Source organism: Myotis nattereri (genome assembly GCF_964212035.1).
Source record: "Myotis nattereri genome assembly, chromosome: 9".
NCBI classification, from domain to species: Eukaryota; Metazoa; Chordata; class Mammalia; order Chiroptera; family Vespertilionidae; genus Myotis; species Myotis nattereri.
In genome coordinates, this window is record NC_138084.1 from 49,954,433 (window position 1) to 49,977,622 (window position 23,190).

The window sequence follows — 23,190 nt, forward strand, 5'->3', positions numbered from 1 at the left end:
TGTAGTTTTAAATTAACATCCAGTTAAAATTAAACTTGATTTTTAAATGTGCATACCACAATATTGGGAAATCTAACATTTCTGACAAGAGTTGATTATTTTATGTATAAAATAAATACTTCATTCCATTCTAATTCTATAACAAAACTGAATCATTCATTTCCATATTTCTAAGCCATATTTGAGAAGAAAGAATTTCAGAGATGTTGCATCGTTTTCATGAAGTCCGGTGAATTTTAAAAAAATATATACAATCTAAGAAAATTATACCATTCATAGAACTTAACAACCCTTAGTTCCTCTCAAGTTAGTTTCCCTACTTCTTTCCTTTATTTATATGGATCCTTGTTTTCCTTCAAAATGTAACTCATGGCAGTACAAACATAGAGTATTCTCAAAATGACTTAATTTCCTTATTTTGCCACTTTGTTAATTGAACTATTTCACCTTTCGTGTCATTCAGTGAAGAAATATAAAAGACAAAATATTTCTCTAGATACTTGACATTCAGGAAGAGAATACAATATTCCAAATCCCCATAAGTCATAGTTTGAGGACCAGGGAGCCAGATTACCTACTTTTTAAAATGTGTCATAATTTATGTAACCCACCTACATCCCTTCCTTTGACTGCAATGTATAAAAATAGTTGAGAAATCTCCATTCTCTGGAGCATTATCCAAATCCATTGAGATACTGCTTCCCAGCAATTGTCAACAGTTTGGCTCAAATAAACTCACAAAAAATATTTTAAAATTAATTAATTAATTAATTAATTAATTAAAATGTATTATATTAAGAAATGTAGTGTCACTTACCAGTCAGTTTACATCTTAGTATCCACCTCCAGATAAAATTGACACTGAAAGAATAAAAAAAATAATTAAAATATAAAAGAATATATAAAAACTGAGTATCTCATAGTAAACATAGAAACTATATAGTTGAAGCTACATTGACACAGCTTCTATTTAAATACGTGGCATTTAGATAAATGCATTTCACTGACAACAATAAATCTGTACAAAGGGATCTTAAAAGTTCATGGCAAGGAAGTAAATTCTTTAAAGGCATCAACTATGGTTAAAATGCATTAAGGATAAAAATAGTTCCAGTTATGCTTACTTAGTTATTTAGACAGTTATGATAAAAATAGAGATGGTCATATTTGTTGTAGCCTTTTTTCATAACATGGGGACTGGCAAATTTCTCTAAAGACTCTGAAAAGACAGTAAATATTTTAGGCTTATAAGCATGCAGTCTCTTTCTCAACTACTCCATTCTATTTAAACAAATAGATATAGCTGTGCTCCGATTAAACTTTATTGACAAAAATCAGCAGGCTGGTAAAGATTTGGCCCAGACCACCATTTGCTGACTCCTGATTAACATACTGAGAGTTTCAATCCTAACACCTGGCAGACAATGTGATACAGACAATCACAGGGAGGGACTGAATAATTTGTGCCCTGAGCTTCAGAATAAATTCTGCAATTAAAATCACCCTATAAAAACCTGTTGAGTTCTCACCCAGGAATTATGATACATGAGACTCAAAGAGTCATTATAAATATTAAAAAGTATTGTACATAAAAGGTCAATAGTACATAGTACATAGGAAATATTATAGTTTTAAGAGAATGAAGCTAACTATTTGATTTTGATGCATGCTTAAAAATATGCTAAGTAACAGCAAGATTCCTGGAGACTGACTTTTATTTATACATCAGAGAGTTCAAATACTAAATGAGGAAGAACCACAGCTTGGAATTAGCTAGAGAGATTCATCAGGCCAGTTTTCTAATCCTTGGGAAATGAGTTGAAAGGATGAGACTAGACAGGACTGCTGCAGAGAAGGGTCTATTGTCAGTCTGGAAGGCAGCAGTGAGAACTTGCCTGCAAAGGTTCATTATCTGATCATTAGTTAATAAATATATGATGTTTCTAGAAACAAGGAGACAGAATGAACTGTCAACACACTCAGCTACCCAGAAAAATAGGAATTGTACTCTTGGGAAACATGAAATCAACTCAAAACTAGGAAACAGATTATGTAGAGGAGAAACAATTGCTTTTGTAACAGAAGGGATTGGTAACAAGAATCATTGCCATTATTTCAGTTATAACTGTTACTTTCTCACTTTTGAATTTTCGAAAGTGGCTCCATGTGGTAAACCTCAGAATGCATTTCAACACCTACCCACACAACCACACACTCACTCTAAGTGGGAATTTTCCAATTTGAATGGTTGGCTTGTTCTGGTAACTTTACCTTTTTGCTCAAAGAAAGGTTCTACTTGTCAGAGCAAAGAAGTATTAAGGAAGCATCTTTAATAAACATAAAAAGTGGATTTCTTGTTCTCTGCATTCATATGACTCCCAGTTATGGTCTCAAGGTGTCCCTTCAAAATTAACATGTTGAACTCCTAATCCCTCGTACCTCAGAATGCATTTGGAGTTAGGGCCTTTATAGAAGTAATTAATGTTAAATGATGCTATTAAAGTGAACCCTATTCTAAGAGGACTGGTTTCCTTATTAAAAAAAAAAAATCAGAGACAGTCAGGAGCACACACAGAAGAAAAACCACGTGAAGCTACAGGGATAACACAGCCATCTACAAGCCAAGGAGAAGCTTCAGAAAAAATCAAGCATTCAAACACCTTGATTTCACATTTCTTGCCCAATAACTGTGAGAAAATAAGTTTATTTTGTTTAATCCATCCAGTCTGTGGTACTGTGCTGTGGCAGACATAGTAAACTAATACACACCTCACTCATGACCACCTAAAGTACCAATCAAGGTATCGTAGCAGCAAAACACTTTCTTTGATGCCTGAAATCTACCAAAAGCCAACTTCCCCCTGCTTCCACCAAGTACAGTGACTGCTAGCACTTAGAGAAGTAATTGTGTCATATGTTTATAGTGAAGCAAGAATAAATGGCTGCAGGTGGAGGGGAAGGAGGAAGGCTCATTGTGAATGGCAGTTCTCCATTTTAAGAGAAGTTATAAATGGATCCAGAAAATGCAGTTGGGATTCATGTGGTCAGAACCTATGCATGGTCTCTATTGGTGCATTCCCAGTTCTTGGCTACACTCCAGAGGCCAGATGTTGGGATTCCAATTAACCATGAAACTGTCAAAAATGAAAGTTGTTTTGTGAGACCTTGACAGTCAGCTCCCCATTTCAGAGAAAATTGAGGCTGTTGAACATTCCTTTTCCCCAAGTCACAAAAGTAATGATTTGTAGATGCTGCATTCATTATAAAACCCCATTGGTCTTTTTTCAAAGTTTATTCACTGTACACGCCCTGCCTCAGTGGGCTGCTTATTCATTCTTTCATTTATTCATTCTACAAATGTTTATAGATGGCTTGCTATGTTCCAGACACACAACTTGCTGTTTAGGGTACAGCAGTGAACAGAGAATAAAACTGCCTCTTTAAGTTTATGTTCTAACATTAAGTAATGGACAACACACAATTATCTCTTTCCCTATAGATGTTGTACGGTACGGCATGATGAGCTTTGAAGAAAGACAAATCTGGGGTTGATTGGAGACCCTACGATGCAGTAGGCATCTCCTTCAACAAACTAGTATGGTGGTTAAAAACTCAGGTCTGAAGTCTTGTGAATGCTGGATCTTTCCTTTCCTGAGTAACTTTGAACAATTTACTTTGACCCTCTAAACCTTAGGATCCTCATTACATAATTGGCCCACTAAACATAATTAAAAGAGATAAGGAGGTGAGAGAAGGAAAAAGAGAGAAAGTATTACATTGATTCAGACATATTAAGGAGTCTCAGCTTGGTGTCAAACAATATCATGTGTAGCCTATTGAATCAATGCCTCCAGTTCTTCCTTCCTCCCTGCAGTCATGCCCTTTGACCTATTATTTTGCAGTTGCTCCTTCTAAAGAGTAGAACTATATTCCTTAACTTTGGGATGAACCCTGTGTCTTACTTTGGCCTGTAGAATAAGGCAGAAGTGACAGTGTGAGGATTCCAAGCCTAGTCCTTAAGAAACCTTGGGTATTTATGCTTTTCCATTTGCATACCTGTCCTAGCCTTGGATTGCCCAGAAGATGAGATCTGTGTGGGACAGAGCCACTTCTGCTGACCCTCCCACATGCACCCAGAAGCAGAACAGCCTGGTTACCTGTCCCTGAAGCAGAGCTGCTCACCTGAGCCCAGAGGAACCCTAACCAACCTGAAGTCACGTGAGTGACAATAAAAAGTTGGTGTTTTTAGTTATGCACTTTGGGAATGCTTTGTTGCACAGCAATAGCTCAGTGATATACTAGGCATTAAATATCCCTAGTGTATTTCCTTTGCATATTGATTAAAACAAAATAAAATAACTTTTACCAACTCACCCTCCCCCACAAAGCTTTAAGACTGAGAACAGATTGGGAGTTGAGGGAGTTGAGACAGATCAAATTCTACAAAATAGAATACCAAATATTATATTAAGACATCCCAAGAGTTACTTAACTCCTCCCTCTTTAAGTTACAAAATACCCCAGAGAGTTTTGTAAGTGCTAAAAAGCTTTAAATGGGATTACAAGCCAGAATGAGTTTGAGAAATATCATTGACTATATCAGAGCACTCTTTCTCTCTTTTAAAAATAGAATGTATTGGAGTGATATTGGTTAATTAAACCACACAGGTTTAAAGTGTACAACTCTACTACGCATCATCTGCATACTGCATCATGAACTTACCACCCAAGGTCAAGTCTTTTCCCCCCACCATGTATCCCTTTTGCCCTCTTCCAACTTCCCCTGCCCCCTTTCCCTCTGGTAATCACCATATTATCTGTATCTATGTGCTTTTAAAAAAAAATCTTCTTCTTCTTAATCCCTTCACTTTTTCACCCAGCCCCTGAACCCCTCTCCCTTCTGACAGCTGTCAATCTATTGTATCTATGATTCTGTTTCTATTTTCGTTTGTTAGTTTATTTTGTTTATTAGATTCCACATGTAAGTGAAATTATATATTTATCTTTCTCTGACTGTCTTATTTCACTTAGCATAACACCCTTTATGTGTAGCCATGTTGTCAAAAAGGGTAAGATTTCCTTTTAAAAATATATAGATTTTATTGATTTTTTATAGAGAGGAAGGGAGAGGGATAGAGAGTTAGAAACATCAGTGAGAGAGAAACATTGATCAGCTGCCTACTGCACACCTCCTACTGGGAATGTGCCGCAACCAAGATACATGCCCTTGACCAGAATTGAACCTGAGACCTTTCAGTCCGCAGGCTGACGCTCTATCCACTGAGCTAAACTGGTTAGGACAAGATTTCCTTTTTTATGACTGAGTAGTATTCCATTGTATAAATGTACCATTTAAAAAAAACAAAACAAAACAAAAAACACTCATCTGTTGATGGGCAGTTGGGCTAATTCCACATCTTAACTATTTCTCTATATCCTATTTGGAGAAGTGTCTATTCATGTCTTTTGCCCATTTTTCAATTGGGTTGTTTGCTTTCTGTTCAGTTTTCTCAACATCAGTTATTAAATTGAATGTCTTTACTCCATTGTAAGTTCTTGCCTCCTTTGTCAAATATTAACTGATGATAAATGCATGGGTTTATTTCTTTTTAAAAAAAATATATTTTATTGACTTTTTACAGAGAGGAAGGGAGAGGGATAGAGAGCTAGAAACATCAGTGAGAGAGAAACATCGATCAGCTGCCTCCTGCACACCTCCAACTGGAGATGTGCCCGCAACTAAGGTACATGCCCTTGACCGGAATCGAACCTGGGACCCGTCAGTCTGCAGGCCGACACTCTATCCACTGAGCCAAACCGGTTAGGACCATGGGTTTATTTCTTGGCTCTCTATTCTGTTCCATTGATCTATATGCCGTTTTTTGTTTTGATTATTATTAGTTTGGTATCAGGTAGCAAGAGCACTCACTTTTATTCACTGTATAATATAGTATAGACATAAACTGCTTTAAAAATTATTTCCAAATTAAATAATTTTAATTATTTAATTAAAACTGATAAAACATTCTATAGTGTGTGTGTTTATATGTAGTTTATATGTATGTGTTTGTGCATGCCATGGGGGTTATATTGCTGTTACAAGCTATTACTATATTTTAAATAATTTTAAGTGATGTGTAGATATATAGGGAGAGAGTTTATCTTTGTTATGTATGAATTCTGTATTTACAAATTTGTGTTTAAGCTAAAATATATTTGTAACATCAACATCAGTATTGCTGACTTTTTTGCAGTCATTTGTCAACGTGTGCAGAGTGGTAAAAATTTTGAGTCACCTGGTGTGCATGTTCCCAGCTGGGGTGGAACAAGGTGATGCTTTGCCTTCTTGTTTCAGCTCTCAGACTGGAAAGAAGTGTGTCCTTTTATGGTCTATTCAATACCATGCTTTCTCATGTTTGTGGGTTTTATTGATGATTTTACTGTTTAAATAGCCCCCAAATGTAGTGCTAAAGTGCTATGAAGTGTTCTAAGACAAGAAGGTTATGATTTGTCTTATGGAGAAAATGCACATATTAGATAAGCTTTGTTTGGTATTAGGTTTAGTGCTATTGGCTGTAACTCCAATGTTAATGAATCAACAATATATAATAAAGATGACTTCATGTGTAAAACAAGGTTATGTATTAATCAGCTGACTAAAATGTGAGGCTAGAGGTTCATAAGAACCTCACGTTGTATCCCCCTTAGGATCAATAATTTAGTATTTGCTAGTTTAGTATTTGTGTAACTTTATAGAGCATAACTACTGCACATAGTAGGAATTGTCAGTCTGTACGTGTATATGTGTGTTTGTATATGTGTATACATATATCTACATATCTCTATCTCTATCTATCTATCTATCTATCTATCTATCTATAATGTCTCTTTTAGAATAGCATTTTATATCCTCAATAATTCCACTCACCAATCCTTTACAGAAAAAAAAAAAGAGCCCTACTTTCTCTAAGGCAAACCTAGAACCTTTCATGAAAAGATAATGATGGACAATGTTCCTAATTGTGTTAGGCATTCAGGCCTTCATTCTTTTTATACTTCTTGGGTTATGACATTTAAATGAATATCATCATCATGAGATTCAGCAGAGAGAGAGAGAGAGGGGAAAAAAAAAAAGCTGAATGTATAGCTATCCCAAACTCATAAATAATTATTTTCAAAAGAATATTTTCAAGTCAGGCATCTCATTAAAATGAAGATTATGGGAAGATTTAATGAGAAGTATCAGGAGCAACTGTTTACCCCTCGAATAACCATTTCCTCACTAAATTCTGCTCTCTTTTCTGAACTCACAGTAAATTCTATACATTTAACTGGAGGCCGGGTGCACAAAATTTGTGCACAGGGGAGGGATCCCTCAGCCCAGCCTGCATCCTCTCCAATCTGGGATCCCTTGGGGGATGTCTGACTGCCTCTTGCAATCCGGGACTGTTGGCTCCTAACCACTCACCTGCCTGCCTAACTGATTGCCCTTAACCACCTCTGCCTGCCTGCCTGATCGCCCCTAATCACCTCTGCCTTGCCCTGCACCTGGGGCCCAGGATTCCCTCCTCCGGCTGGTTGCAGGCACCCTGGACCTGTGCTTCCCTCCATCTGGCCAGCCGCAGGCACCCAGGACCTTGGCCGGCTTTGCCTGGCCCGGCTGCAGCTGCAGGAGATGGTCGGTGGGCAGCTTTGCCTGAGCTGCAGCCACAGGCGCTAGAGTCCAGGACTGCAGGGTGGGCAGCTTGTCCCTCTCCTGGGCTGCAGCCTGGCTGGTACCCACCCCTCTCTCCCCAGTGTTGAGTGTCTAAGTGCTATGGCATGATGGCGTGAGGGCATGATGACCATTTGCATATTAGCTCTTTATTATATAGGATTATTTTAATAACTCTATTGCAATGATCATTTTACTTTTTCTGTGTGTGCTTTTGACCTCTCCTTGACCCATAGCCAAGCATTTGCCACTTAAGATCTCAAGGAACATAGTAAACTAGAATTATGGAACATTTTAGTGGTATCTCTACACTATTCTGGGGCTTCAAATGTATTTTATATGCATGTATATGTATGTGCATAATTTTTTAATATTTTAAATATTGTATTTATCTCAGTATCAATGATCCAAACCAAATATTTTATCTTATACTCCCTAGAAATTTCTTCTTAAAAATTTTGAATCTTCCCCTCAGTTTAAGCTAAGACTAGTTGCTGGAGAAGGTCATTGAGAGGGCATGACTTCCGGTTCAATTAGAACCTGGACCTGGACAACTGGGGGCTCCTTACCTTATCCCCTATTTTTGAAATGCATGTTCCACCCCCTGCCCCCACAGCAGGAGTCATTTTGAAGACATAACCTTGAGAAAACAATGTGTTGCTGAGACCATCTGGACTGTACAGGTGACTAAATCCTGTTAAGGCCTTTATAGGAATTTTTAAGATTCTGGGAGGTGGGTGCAGAGATCTCCTTGTCTTTCAGCTTCCAAGGATAAGTCAGAGTATGTCAGTTATCTTGCTTATTAAAACTGCCACCTATAGCCCTGACCGGTTTGACTCAGTGGATAGAGCATCAGCCTGCAGACTCAGGGGTCCCGGGTTCGATTCCGGTCAGGAGCATGTGCCTTGGTTGCAGGCACATCCCCGATGGGGGGCGTGCGGGAGGTGGCTGATCGATGTTTCTCTCTCATCGATGTTTCTGACTCTCTATCCCTCTCCCTTCCTCTCTGTAGAAAATCAATAATATATATATATATATATATATATATATATATATATATATATATACTTCCACCTATAAATCTGGAGTCATTGGGCTATTTCTTTGGGCTCTCCTTGCCCTCCATGTGTAAGGACCAGTTTGCAAAACAAAACTAGTGCAATGGAAAGAGTATAATCTTTGGTTAAATAGAGGTTTACATTCTGGCTCTACCACGTACTAACTGTGGAACATCCAAAATGGTACAAAACTTTTCTAATGTTTAGTTTCTTTATATGCATCATAGGTGGTAAAATAAGACCACTTATGAGATAGCTGTGAGGATGTGCTAGATCTTACATGTGGAGATGTTTGGCACACGGTATGCACTTCAAACATGTCAGTATTTTTTTCTTCCAAGATATTACTTATATACCTATCTCTGAATAGTTCAATGATATGTGTGCTTCTTATAAAGATTATTGTTTTACTTTTCAGAAATGTAGGAACCTGGATGCAGCTGGAGGGCTGTGCGTTGTCAAAAAAAAAAAAAAAAAAAGTCCCTGCTATAGGCAATAATTTTAATGTTAATTAACTCCATCTGGAATGAAAAGCAGGTGTTGAAATTGATCACTTAAGTACAGAAAGCAAAGGCTGTTTACTAAACTCTCCGTAAATTAATTTGGCTGAGCTTGTGGCTAAATTGCTTTCACGTCACTTTTCTATAAATGCCTGATACCAAATGCTGAAATTGGAAAAAGAAGTCGACCAAGCAGACTTTAATGAAATGTAACAAATGAGACTGAAAGGTCACCTGAAAATAAAAATTACATTTATAAAATGAAAAAAAAAATGAGTTTTGCTTCAAGAGCAGGTGGAATCTGAGCAAAAACCTAAGGCACTTCTCATGCGTTGTTCACAAATCTCCTGAATCAAATCAAAGTGGGTGCACTAGGAAAGGTAGGGTCCTGGGCTCTCTGCCAGATCTATTGGGTCAGATGTGTCAGCGAGGCCTAGGAATCTGCATTTAACAATTGCTCAGATGATTTTTATTCTCACCAAAACCTAAAAGTCATTGTCCTAAGGATAGAGAAACACCAAATCATGCAATAGTAAAACAAGGCTCTAGAAAGATGACAAGTTAGGATAAAGGTTGTCTGAGGAGATAAAAGATAACAGAGAAGCTTAGCAAATATATCATTAGGAATCTGGATGACAAAATTAAACCTATATTTACCATTTGAGAAAATACTGATAGAGTGGGAGCGTTCATTTAATTTCTTTGCCTTCTGTCACTACCTAACTCCTCAATAGAAAGCCCATCTTCCTTAAACTTCTTTCTAAGGCCGTCTATAATCTGAGTTGACAACAGTCATCCCAAACCAGCAACGTCAGTATCACCCAGACTTTCAGAATTGGAAACTCTGGGGGTGGAGCCCAGCAATCTGTGATTCAGCAAGGCCTCCAGGTAATGCTGAATCACAGTCAAGTTTGAAAACTATTCAATCTAGTGACTTTTCATGACTCATCAGAATCTACTCAACTACTATCAACAGGGCATTAGGGATGAATTCATAGTGTAGGATACATAACTGTGCCTCTTGTTTCCCTGTTAAATAGAAGATATTCCTAGAGCCTAATAATGTTCCCAGCCATAAAAGAACCAACACTTATTGAATATTTACTACATGTCACTCTTCTGATTGCTTTACATTTATACTCAATTAATCCTCACTACAACTTAAGGATATAGGTGTGATTATTATCACCATTTACATAATGCCGAGGCACAGAGAGGTTAAGCAACAATGCCAAAACCACACAGCCACTAAGAAATATTACCAGAAATTGAGCTCAGACAATTGCTCATGATCTTCACCACTCCACAAACTGTTTTCATAAAATGTTAGCAGTTCCCAAAAACCACCTGAAGAATTCTTAGCCTTGATTAAAACAAAGACAATGTCCAAACTTGGGAAAATGGTACAACTGATTACCCTCAAATATTCCTAAGTTCATAAGTAAAAATTTGTTCCACAAATTTGATCCTTTGTATCACCTCAAAGCCTACTTATTTTTAATTTTTATTGAAATATCACTTTATTGGAAAGGCCATTTAGCTGTGTGAACTTGAAGCAAAAGTATATCAGGGCCTGGGTTTCCTCATGTATAAACTGAAGAGAATATTATTTAACTATAGAGAAATCATATGAAATGAGAGAATATATGTGAAAGTGAATTTTAAACTTTAAATTATTAATTGTATGCTTGTAGTGTTATAGTACTTTTCATACCAAAGATTTATGAATTGGTGAGTATCTCCTTAACTGACTTTTTTTTAACCACAATTGGCACTGTCTTTATAGTCTGGCTGAACAAAGTTCTTTTGTTTTAGCAACTCATTCATCAAACCTCAATGCTCACACTCCTCCCCTCAGCAACACAATATTTTTTCACACTTTCCTTATCCTAAGATTAACTTGAAGTGCTTTTTAGAAAGTCTTATTGTTTCTCTCCTAGAAATTTCAATTGTTTAGGTCTGACATGGGACCCAGGGTATGATATATTTTAAGAAATAACCTCAAGTGATTATTATGATGAACTGACTGGTTAATACCACAGTAAATATTAAAATACTGCAGGAGATTTGAAATCAAAGACAAATATGTTCTCACTTTTTATCTTACAACAGCATAAAGATCATTTTTGGACATAGATTTGCTCACATGTTCATGTATTTATCAAAATCTTTATTGTTTAATAAATACTAGGTTATTCATTTTTTATCCTAAAATATTTGTCAGAAATGATAGGGAAGTAAGTTTTTCCTGGAAGAAAAGTATGTTTTAGGAAGGTACTAATTTGAATAGACTAAGTAATGATAGAGGGGAAAAAAAGAGATCCCAAATCCCCGTGATGTACTACAATAAATCTCTGGATCACTCACATACACTCCATTGAGGGTGAGGGGGAAATGGGAGAATGAGAATGGAAGTGCTGGTCCATGATATTAAGAGAACCAGACTGAGATTCTACCACCCTGTAGCTACACCATCTGGAACTTGCAGCCTTTCCCATTAACAAGGTAGGAAAAGGGAGAGACTGAATATCCAAAATTGGATATGTCACTGCCTGGAGCCAGAAGTGGCACACAATACTCATCCCTTAGTTCATTGGCCGAAACAGTCAAATGGACCACTCAAAATGAAAGGGACATGGGAATTCATAGTGACAAATGGAGTATTGTACAAGCTTTATTATCTCTGCCTCAGTCTACTTTAAGTTCAATGAGTACTCCAAATAAATAATCACACTATTTAGGCAATTTAAAGTTATTGATCAATTTTGGAAGAAGAGAGAGAAGCTCTAATAGAATTGAACTCTCACTGCAAGAATTTAAAATTTACTTCAGCTTGCAGTAGAATAAATCAGGAAGTATGCATTAGACAGCTAAACTGCGTGACATGTGCTTTGATTGCAAAAGAAGGACAACTCTAGTAAGACAGAATTTCACAAAATAAATTGGATAAATTAGGACCATAAATATTAGAAAAAAGTTAGGAATATGCAGATATATCCTAAATTTTATTTGCACAAATCAGCATGAGAAAAACAGGTCATGCTTATGTAATAATATGAGATAAATCATAGAATTGAGTACATGATACAAGAAAATATAATATGACTCATAGGAGGGGAGGAATATGAAGCCAAAATTAAAACAAAAAATTAAATATGCAAGGATTCTGCTAAAGCTTTAACTGTGTCATGTCTAGCTTATCATCACCAAAAACTGTCAAAGGTGAACATTATTCCCATCTTACAGATGAGATCAGAAATGTGAAACAATTAGACATATCATACAATTAGCAAATAACAGATGCAAACCATGACTGAGGGCACAATAGTGCATATGGGGATGTAGTTTTCCCATTATATTAAGTGATGCTGTGCTAGCTTAGGACCTTCTTCACATATAGTCTGCCTTTATAAATGAGAAGAATTTTTGTATAAAACCACACTAGTCATTTTTAATGAAGTCATAATCAATTTATAGGCATACTCAAGGAGCCTGTGATAACTTTATGTATAACATTTCTGTATTACAGAAGCACGGACATATTAAAAAAAAAAAAAGGCAAAATCATTATGGCATACTCCTTAGAACAGTCCTCCGCCTTTTCCTTCTAAATTGCACAAAAAATTGGCAGCTAATCAGCAGCTTATTAGCCACATTGATAAATCATGTGACAAAAACAAATGCTGTGCTAACAGAAGGGACAGAGTTTTCCAATGAATATGAAATAGAATATAGGATAAAAGAAAATTGCTGAAACGAACTTCTTATAGATTGCTAAACGATACTTATTGTATTTTATGTTTTCTTATTCAGACATTAAAATATGTATTAATCACCATGTTTAAGGTAATGTGTTAGTTTTGGGGATGAAAAATATGTGTCAAACATGTTTTGCCTTCAAGAAGCTTATAGTATAACAAGGTGATCAAGGAATGTATACATATTATTTTTGTAAACAATCTTCATGAAGTCAGAATACGATCTTTTTAGGTAAAAGTTGGCATTGCATTGATGTATCCAAACATGCATATTTGACCACAAAGTTGCTAGATAGACTGCTTTTAAAGTAGGCATGAAATATAGGGCTAAGAGATTAGGAAAAAAAACTCTATGTGTATAAAAATTGGATGTCATAGATAGATTTGAATGTTTTGACCAGAACTGTTACTTTTCCAATTATAAACATTCAGTTAACAGTTATTTATGTTTTTAAAAAGTCCTACTCCTGAAAATGGTATACAAGGTCTTGAGTGGTCTTTCTACTCTTCCAGTGTTCTACCCTAAACTATTTGTGGGTCCCACTATGTCACACCTGTGTATTCCCTTTAGCTTGAATGACCTTCATCCAATCTGCCAACTCACTTTTATCTTTACAATTTCTCTTCACACTTCAAGATGCAGGTAACATCATCTGTCTACACTAATAAAAGAGAAAAATGGTAATTGGCATACGGCGATACCTTTTTCATTGGCTAATCAGGGCTATATGCAAATTAACTGCCAACTAAGATTGGCAGTTAACTGCCAACAAGATGGGGGCGAATTTGCATATGTAGGCACAATGCAGGGAGGTGAAAGGGAAAGCAGGAAGAAGCCCCCTGCCACTGACAGTGATCGGAAACCCAGGGGGGAGCTAAGAGCTGGGGGGCAGGGCAAAGGCGGCCCTGGGGCCGCCTTTGCCCTGCCCCCCAGCCATGATCGGAGAATCAGGCGCCTTTGCCGCCCTGGCCAGTGATAGCAGGAAGTAGGGGTGGAGCCAGCGATGGGAGCTGGACACGGTCGAAGCTGGCAGTCCCGGGAGCTAGGGGTCCCTTTCCTGGGCCTAAAGCGGAGCCCACGATCGCAGGGCCGCTGCAGCTGCGGGTCCCCGCTGCCTGGGCCGGATGCCTAGGCCAGAAGCATTAGGCCTGGGCAGGGGCGGAGCCTGCAACCGCGGGGAGCTGGGGGTCCCCTGCCCAGGCCTGACACCTCTGCCGGAGGCCTCAGGCCTGGTCAAGGGGCCGATCCGGTGATTGGTGATTGGTGATCGGAGGGTGATGAGGGTCAACTCCTCTGGCTGAGGCATCAGGCCTGGGCGGGGGGCGGAGCCGGGGATTGGGGGATATGATGGTCCCCTTGCCCAGGCCTGAAGCCTGGGTCAGAGGCGTCAGGCTTGGGCGGGGGGTGGAGCAAGCGATCAGAGGGAGATGGGGGTCCCCTGCCCAGGCATGATTCCTGGGCCAGAGGCCTCAGGCCTGGGCGGGGGCCAGAGCCAATGATGGGGGTAGATGGGGGCCCCCTGTCCAAGCCTGACACCTCTGGCGGAGGCGTCAGGCCTGGGCAAGGGGCCGATCAGGCGATCGGAGGGTGATGGGGGTCAACCCCTGAGGGCTCCCAGTATGTGAGAGGGGGCAGGCTGGGATGAGGGACACTCTCCCCCCCCACACACCCAGTGCACGAATTTCGTGCACCGGGCCCCTAGTATACTAATAAAGGGTAATAGCTAATTAGAGCGGACAAAGCCGCAGTAGCTGTGAGGGCCGAGGGCAGGCAGCAATGGTGGCGGCTATGAGGCCCGGGGCTCAGGCCTCTCAGCTGTGGCTACTGGCAGTGGCAGCAGCAGCAGGATGTTGGGGGCAGCACCTTCCACTGACTGGCCGGTCGCCTCCCACAGAAGGAGGCCAGACTGTGGCTTAGGCCCACTAACCATGGGGAGTGAGCATAAGCAGTCAGTAGGACATACTCTGAGGGCTCCCAGACTGTGAGAGGGGGCAGGCCAGGCTGATCCCCCCACACACACACCAGTGCACAAATTTTTGTGCACTAGGCCTCTAGTCAAATATAAAAGCCTGCCTTAAACTCCAGCCAGATTTGCCATTCTTCCTGTTTACACATATTGAACTTGTTACACCATATAAGAGATACCTCACTTGTCTTCTGTTTTTCCCTTTAGTTTTTGGGCTCCTTGAGAATAGAAGTTGCATCTTTAAAAAAAAAATACTTTAGAGAGGAAGTGGGGGGGGGGGGAGGAAAGAGAAACATTAATGTGAGAGAGATACATTGGTCCATTGCCTTCCATTGCAACCTGACCAGGGATTGAACATGCAACCTAGGTATGTGCCCTGATTGGGAATCAAACCCATGACATTCTGGTGCATGGTACATGCTCTGACCAACTGAGCCACTCTGGCCAGGGCAAGAAGCTGCATTCTTTTATCTCTGTATCTTTGGAGGCTAATACTGGGAAGGGACACAGTATGAACTTAATAAATACTTGAATAATTAAGTGAATCAATAATTGTGCACTATTCCATTTCAAATTTACAATGAGGATGTATGAACTTTGGGCCAATAGTTATTACAGTCAGAGGATACTCTGTTTTAAGTTGTAGATATAGTTAAAAGAAAATTATACATATGAATATTTTCCTCCTAAAAGAATAAACCCAGCTACTTTAATAAAGTAGTTAAGTAAATCATCTTATAGAACAAAGCTTTAAATAAATAAATGAAGATCTGTTGGTTTCCCTCAATAGAATTTGTACTTGTTATGATCATAGCTTGGTAACATGATTGTATCTAGAAGGCCTGATTAGAATTATAGAACACGTACAATTCTCTTCTTCAACAGATAGTAGCTATTAACATTGTATGAGTTTTCTGTACAACCTGCCTTTGAAAAAGATCTAATACTTTAAAAATATAAATATATAATTTTTTCCTGAACTTTCTTATGTGCAAATAAAAGAAAAAAAAATACTTAGGTTCAGACAACTAGAACATGAATGCAGCTTAACAGCTGAACCTAAGAAATTGAGCCATGAAAATGAGAGATGACTTGTAAAAAATCAACTGAAATACCATAATAAGAAAATGCTGCTCTTACCTCCTACTTCAGTGTTCTGCCCACTGAATCTCCTTTTAATTCACTTTATATATCGAGAGTGATTTCTTCTTAGAATTGGTATGTACCTGTGACTATAGGATTCAGGCTATTTGATGAAAAAGCAATTGTTTTGCATATAATATAAAATGACAACTAACCATCAGCCTATAACACATCTTTCAATGTCAAATTTAACTTTTTACTAATTTTTTATGATGATACATGAGAAGACTAAGAAAAAACTGAGGACTATTGACAAAATTAGGTAGCTTGAAAATGTGATTGTCAACTTGTACTTTGTCTCATGAAAGAAATTAACCCCGTCCTAGCTGGTTTGGCTCAGCAGATACAGTGTCAGCCTGCTGACCAAAGGGTCCCAGGTTCAATTCTGGTCAAGGGGACGTACCTCAGTTGCAGGCTCCTCCCAGGCCCTGGCCGGAGCTTGTGCAGGAGGCAACCAATCGATATGTTTCTCTCACATTGATGTTTCTCTCTGTGTGTCTTTCCCTCTCTCTTCCACTTTCCCTAAAAATCAATGAAAAAGTATCCTCGGGTGAGGATTAACAAACAAAAAAAGAAAAGAAAGAAATTAACCCTTCTTGCAGAAAAGAAGAAAGAAAAATACTTCATTTTAGTTTTCCATCAGCTCATAGACTTGGGGGGCAATTAAAATCAGAACACTGTTGGTGGTTGTGGTGGTGGTTTTGAGTGACAGAGAAAGAAAGTAGTAGGAAATGAGAGATGATTCCACCTCAGTCTAGCAGAGGCACACACCAGATGAATTTCCATGGTAGTTGCACATAGCTAATTGCCTTCCAGATGTTAACTGAGACAGGGTTTTCTAAGAATTAAAGAATTGTGTGTGTGTGTGTCTGTGTGTGTGTGTGTGTGTGTGTGTGTGTATCATTATCATTGGCTTTATTGGGGAGGAAAAGGTAAAAAAAATGGATTAAATTCTAAAAATTAAAAGGATCTGTATTCTATGAAAATCAATATAAATTTTAAGAAAAGGCATTTTAAAAGAAGAAAAATTTACATTGCCTTTTTAAAAACAGGATAAGAAACCCAAAGATTAAAAATAAGTTGAAGTGTTTAATACTTGTATTTTATAATTCATTAATTTTCAAGATTTTTATTGATTTTTAGAGAGAATGGGAACGAAACGTAGAAAGAGTGTGAGAGAGAAACATAGATGTGAAAGGGAAACATCAATAGGCTGCTTCCTACACACTCACTACCAGGGATCAAGCCACAAACTGGGGCATGTGCCCTGACCAGGAATCTAACCAGCAACCTTTTGGTTCATGGGAAGATGCCCAACCAACTGAGCTACATTCCCCCTCAGGGTGTGTATGATGGGGAGGCAGCCTGAATCTAAAAACTAGTTGATGAGATGTAATAAAGCCCAGGTCTCCTCTCCTTGATTCCAGTTTTCCTTTCAAATCCAGACCAGCTCCAAAGCTCCCCCTGGGATTTGCTAGAGTATCTGTTGCAATTTTTCCATCCAACCAGTCCTGCCTCCCTCACTTGTGTGGTATTGGTGAGACACCATCTCCCTCCCACTCCACCATGCACCCCCGCAAAAAAAAAATATTTTTAAACATCAACAACAAAAAACTTTTCTACTTCAAGCAGATCTCTAGCTCATAGTTTATTTCCTGAAGGGACATAATCTAAAGCAGAAAGCAAGCACATTACATGTAATACTGGAGAAATTGCTTTTGCACAATATAGATGATGCAGGATGTTCAAATCCCTGCTAGAAAATAAAATCCTGTTTGGATATAGCTGGTACCATGTTATCTATAATATCTTTAGAGATCAGAGTAGAGTTTTATCTTCTTGGATAGGTTTTTAATAAACATAAATCTAATTTAAATTTACTTAAGAAATGATGCCTGATAAATAAATAAATATAAATTAAAATTATATTTATATATTACATTTATATTTAATTATATCTATACTAGAGGCCTGGTGCACAAAAATCTGTGCACTGGGGGGCGGGAGGGAGGGGGGCTTCTCAGCCCGGCCTGTGCCCTATCGCAGTCTGGGACCCCTCAGGGGATGACCACCTGCTGGCTTAGGCCTGCTCCCCGGGGGATTGGGCCTAAGATGGCAATCAGACATCCCTCTGGCAGCCTGGCAGCCCTCGGGTGATGTCCACATGCCAGGGGGGAGCAGGCCTAAATTGCAGTTGGACATCCTTAGCACTGCTAAGGAGGCAGGAAAGGCTCCCGTCACCACCGCTGTACTGGCAGCCATCAGCCTGGCTTCTGGCTGAGCAGAGCTCCTCCCATGTGAGAGCACCCTGACCACCAGAGGGCAGCTCCTGCATTGAGCGTCTGCCCCCTGGTGGTCAGTGTGTGTCATAGTGACCAGTCATTCCCAGTCCTTCTGCTGTTAGGGTCAGTTTGCATATTACCCTTTTACTATATAGGATAGAGGCCTGGTACACGGGTGGGGGCCGGCTGGTTTGCACTGAAGGGTGCCCCGGATCAGGGTGGGGGTCCCGCTTGGGTGCCTGGCCAGCCTGGGTGAGGGGCTTATGGCTGTTTGCAGCTGGTCACACCCCTTCAGGGTGGGGGTCCCCACTGGGGTGCCTAGCCAGTCTGGGTGAGGGGCTGAGGGCCGTTTTCAGGCTGGCGGGTGACTGAAGCTCCCAACCTCTCCTTTTTTTCTTTTTTTTTTTATTCTGGGATTTATTTACCTTCTATGGCTGTCACTGGAACTGAGAGCTGGCTTTAGCTCTGAGGCTCGGCTCCAGCTCTGAGGCCCAGCTTGCTGAAAGCAGGTTTCTGGGGTTTGTTTAGCTTCTATAATTGCAACATTGTTTCTTAGACTGCAGCTCTGAGGCCGGCAGTGGCAGGTGGGGAACCTTGGCTTCCTCCATCACTGGAGCAAGCAAGCCTCCTGTTCACTTCAGCTGCCTGGCTGCCAGCCGCCATCTTGGTTGGCAGTTAATTTGCATGTCACCCCGATTAGCCAATAGGAAGGGTAGTGAAGTTATGGTTAATTACCATGTTTCTCTATTATTAGATAGGATATGATACTCCGCAAGAAAGATAAGCAGATAGGAGGTTTTATTTGAAGCTCACATTCTCACTCCTATTCCATAAGAATGCATGTGGAAACAGTTGGTTCAAAATTAATCCGTTTCAATTTTCAAAAGAGTACACTTAAACAATGCTCTCTCTAAGCATTTTTATGTGTTTTCTCATTTTCAAACAAAATCCAGATAGGCATCCATATTCATAAAAGGAGAAAATAAGGTTTGAAGAGTTTAAACAACTGGTTCAAAGCCACTTGGTAGCAACAGGTAGAGTAGGGCTTTGAACTAGTAGAGTTGAAGTCAAATTCTTGAATAGTTGACCCCTTTTCAAATGTCACTGCTCCAAAATATGATGCAAAGATTAATTAAATTACCGGGAGGATTGGGAAACCCAAACGCCATCAGTATTTTCATCTGTAAGTAATTACTTTCCTTGAGGAATCAAGACAAATACAAGTATAACATGAGAGGTTTGCATTGCACCTGAGTTTAAATAAACTTGGCCTTCACCACCAAATAGTTGAGTGACTTTTGCTAAATTACTTGACCTCTCCAAGTCCCAATTTCTTCATCTAAAAATAAGGACAATAATAATGACTTCCAAGAGTTTTTGTATAAATAAAATGTTTTAATGATGCATTAAGGTGGTTAGCACAGTATTTGGCACACAGTAAGCACTCAATAAATGATAGCTCTCATTATACTAGATAAAACATGAAAAAGAACAATAATGGAAGATTGATTCTCTGTTTTCTATTTGTATAAATATTACATTATAAATCTCTGCAATAACAAGCTCTTTCAAGGTCAAACATTTAACCATAATTAATTATATTTCCATTTTAGTAAATTGTTATTGGAGGAAATCATTAGGTGACCTTTTTTGGTTATAGCAATCCAATAAAACTTGCATAAGCCAGTGTTTCAGGAACATTAGTCTAATGTGCTTTCAGAGATCACCTTCTCTGAGCAGTATAATACGTTTGTGTGAAAAGCATAAAGCATGTAATATAATAAGATTTGGACTTTAATGAACCATCTTGGAAAACTTACTAGTACTATAATTCAAAGGTGAGCTTTCCTTGATTAATGAATTAAAAAAGCCAGCGTATCCCCTAAATGCTACACTTGATTATGTTTTCCTTATTTTCCGTTTTTACCATATAGGCCTGAATTGTTGAGCAATATGAAGTGAAACTTAAGTGACCTTGGTTATAAAAATAATAGGGAAGAATAGGAGCAATTTAAAAGGAGATAGCACAACTAGCAAGTTGAATAGATTCCAAAGCATGTATTTTTCCCTGAAAATATTAGCAAGTTGGGATTATATTTGGTTATAAATTGACTCAGGTGTTTTTTTGAAGCTTCTCCCTACCACGTATACACTACAAAATGGGTGTCGCTAAACGACTGTGTCAGACATCCACACTGAAAGAGTTCAAGAGCATAAGGATAGACCATTTCAAAGGAGAATTTCATTTATTTTATTCCTGTAGCCTTTGTAAAGAGTTTATGATTTACTGCATGGTGTATCTAACTCTCTTACAAGTAGTAAGCTCCCCATGAGTAGGACTTTCTCAGAACTTTATGGTGTTTCTAATATTTAACTAATTGACTTAGAATATATGTAATGCATAATTGCATAAGAAATGAATATATGAAGGAGCAAGTCATAAGTAGCAAATAGCTATTCTTCAATTGGGTTAAAATATTTTCCTATTAACATATATTAATCTACTTAGTTATGTTCAGAAATATTAGCTATTACAGAAATATTCTATTTTAATAAATCTAAGATGTCATAAGAACTATTATTTTATGTGACATTAAGAAAGAAAAACAAGCTGCTGGTTTTAGTGTGCTGTGTTTTCATTTCTTTCTAAGACATCAAATTTCAGTGATATAAACTTGGGGAAAATATGTCTTAGAATTAATACTATTTTCTTTTTTGTTTTTTTTTTTTACTTTTATGTGAAGTTTACTTTATTGCTGAAGGCAAAATAAAAAGAATGACATTAAAAGTTGTTTAAACCTCTTGTTGAGGAAAAATGACTTAGAAAGAGGCCACTGAAGAGATTATCCTATAGATACTTTTCTACTCTTTAAACCATTTTTTTGGTAGCTAGTTCTGCAAGCTGAAGATCTAGAATTTTTGTGGAGGAAATTGAGTTTTCTATTGTACCTACACTTAGCAACTGTTAAAACTGTAATTTTCTTATAAAGTTGTCATAAAGAGCTACAACATACAAACAAGAATTGTTATTTCAATCCCCAGATGTTGTAGTTAGTGTGTAGCAGAAAGCATTTAACTCTAAAAGGGAAAGTATTCATTTTAGGTAAATTTATTTAAGCTCCCTTACATCTAATGTAACTAATTATATCTACAACTTTTAAACTAGCATTGTTTCCTAAGCTAGACATACCACTTTGCTTTCTACAACAGTATACATGATATAAATATAGACATAAAAACTTACAGCTTCTGATTTGCATTTTTAAGTAAATAGGTAAAGATCTATACTTATTAGAAATAGCCCTTATCTTTGTGGACTTCTGGTGTCAGAAAACCAATTAATGGTAAATTTGGAGAGAATGAACAGGCTTTGGAAAATTTGATGTGCCTTGTGACTTTAAGCCTTAGCTTAACAAAACCAATCAACATCATTATAAACCACCAACTATTTTAAATATTTTGGAGGTAATTTAGTGCATTACATTGAGATAAGTAAATATCTAAGTCATTGCCACATTTTCTTTCCACAAAGTGGATCTTCTTTCAAAGGAAAGCATTCTGTTATTATCTAGTTTCTTTTTGAAGAGGGAAGTTACATTATTTTATCACCATACTCGTTCATGATGAGCCTTAGGTAGCTAGGGAATGAGTTAATAATTGTGAATCTTCTCAAGTCTTTGTGTTCCTTATCTGTCCACCTCCAAGTGATATGCTGAAAATGAAACAAAGCTATAACCTGCACCAAGAAAGTACTCCTGCCTCTTCCCTGTTAGCTGTCTGTAACAATGGCTGGCAGTCATAACTGGATGGTAAAAACTTTAGATTGTGATATCATTTCTCCTAGAAGTACCCACTAAATTACTTAATTGTAAAAATCATAAGTTTTCTTTTTAATCCTTAGCTGAGGATATGTTTTTTATTGATTTTAAATATATTTTCCATTGATTTTTAGAGACAGAGGGAAGGAGAGAGAGAGAAACATCAATGTCAGAGAGAAACATCAATAGATTGCCTTCTGTAGGTTCCCTAACCCAGCATCGAACCTGCAGCCTACATACATGCCCTGACCAGAAATGGAACTTGCAACCTTTTGGTATATGAGATCACACTCCAAACAAACTGAGCCTCACGGCCAGGGAAAAATAATAAACTTGTGATGGAGGAATATACTTTTTGTATTTATAACCTCCACAGTCCTTTTTAGGGTTCTTCTGACTCTTGCTATGGTAGTTCACAACCATGGGCAAAGTGTTGCAACACTTTTGGGTAGAGGCTGAGATAGTCACAGATCATGTCTTATTAATGGAGCTGGTTATGTAGCTTTACAAGATTGGTTATGCTCATTTTCCTTCCTTCTTTACACTTAGAGATGTCTGCTTCCTTATAGCTCCTTATCCACTAGGGCAAACACACCCAAGGCAACGATTGCCTAGTTGTATGACCAACTATTGCTCACCATTTTTTTCCACTTGAGAATAGGTGACTGACTTGTAGTGTTGTTGTGAAGACTGAATTAGCTAATACACACAAAGTGGTTTAAAAAGTGCCTGGCCATAGGGTTCTCTTTGTGACTATTTGTTAACATCATAATTATGGAAATAAACCTCGAGTCAATACCATCACTTCAGCCCTTTAGATTCACTGGCTCAGATAGAAAAAATCTCATTTAACCTTCTATATATAAGCTTATGTACAGATGTATTTTACTAATATCAGTAGTAATTCATTTCTCATCTGGCTTTTATCCTTATGAAGACAATTTGTTGGC

At 38.2% G+C, this 23,190-nt stretch overlaps 1 long non-coding RNA gene across 1 annotated transcript in view; it reads right to left on the minus strand.

Annotated features, from left to right (window-relative positions):
- Nucleotides 1–23,190, minus strand: part of LOC308525299 — a 1,722,993-nt gene that overhangs the window by 1,376,194 nt on the left and 323,609 nt on the right. Inside the window, exon 2 of the long non-coding RNA XR_013996455.1 lies at nt 818–861. This is a non-coding gene — a long non-coding RNA (uncharacterized lncRNA). The remainder of the gene's footprint in view (nt 1–817; nt 862–23,190) is intronic.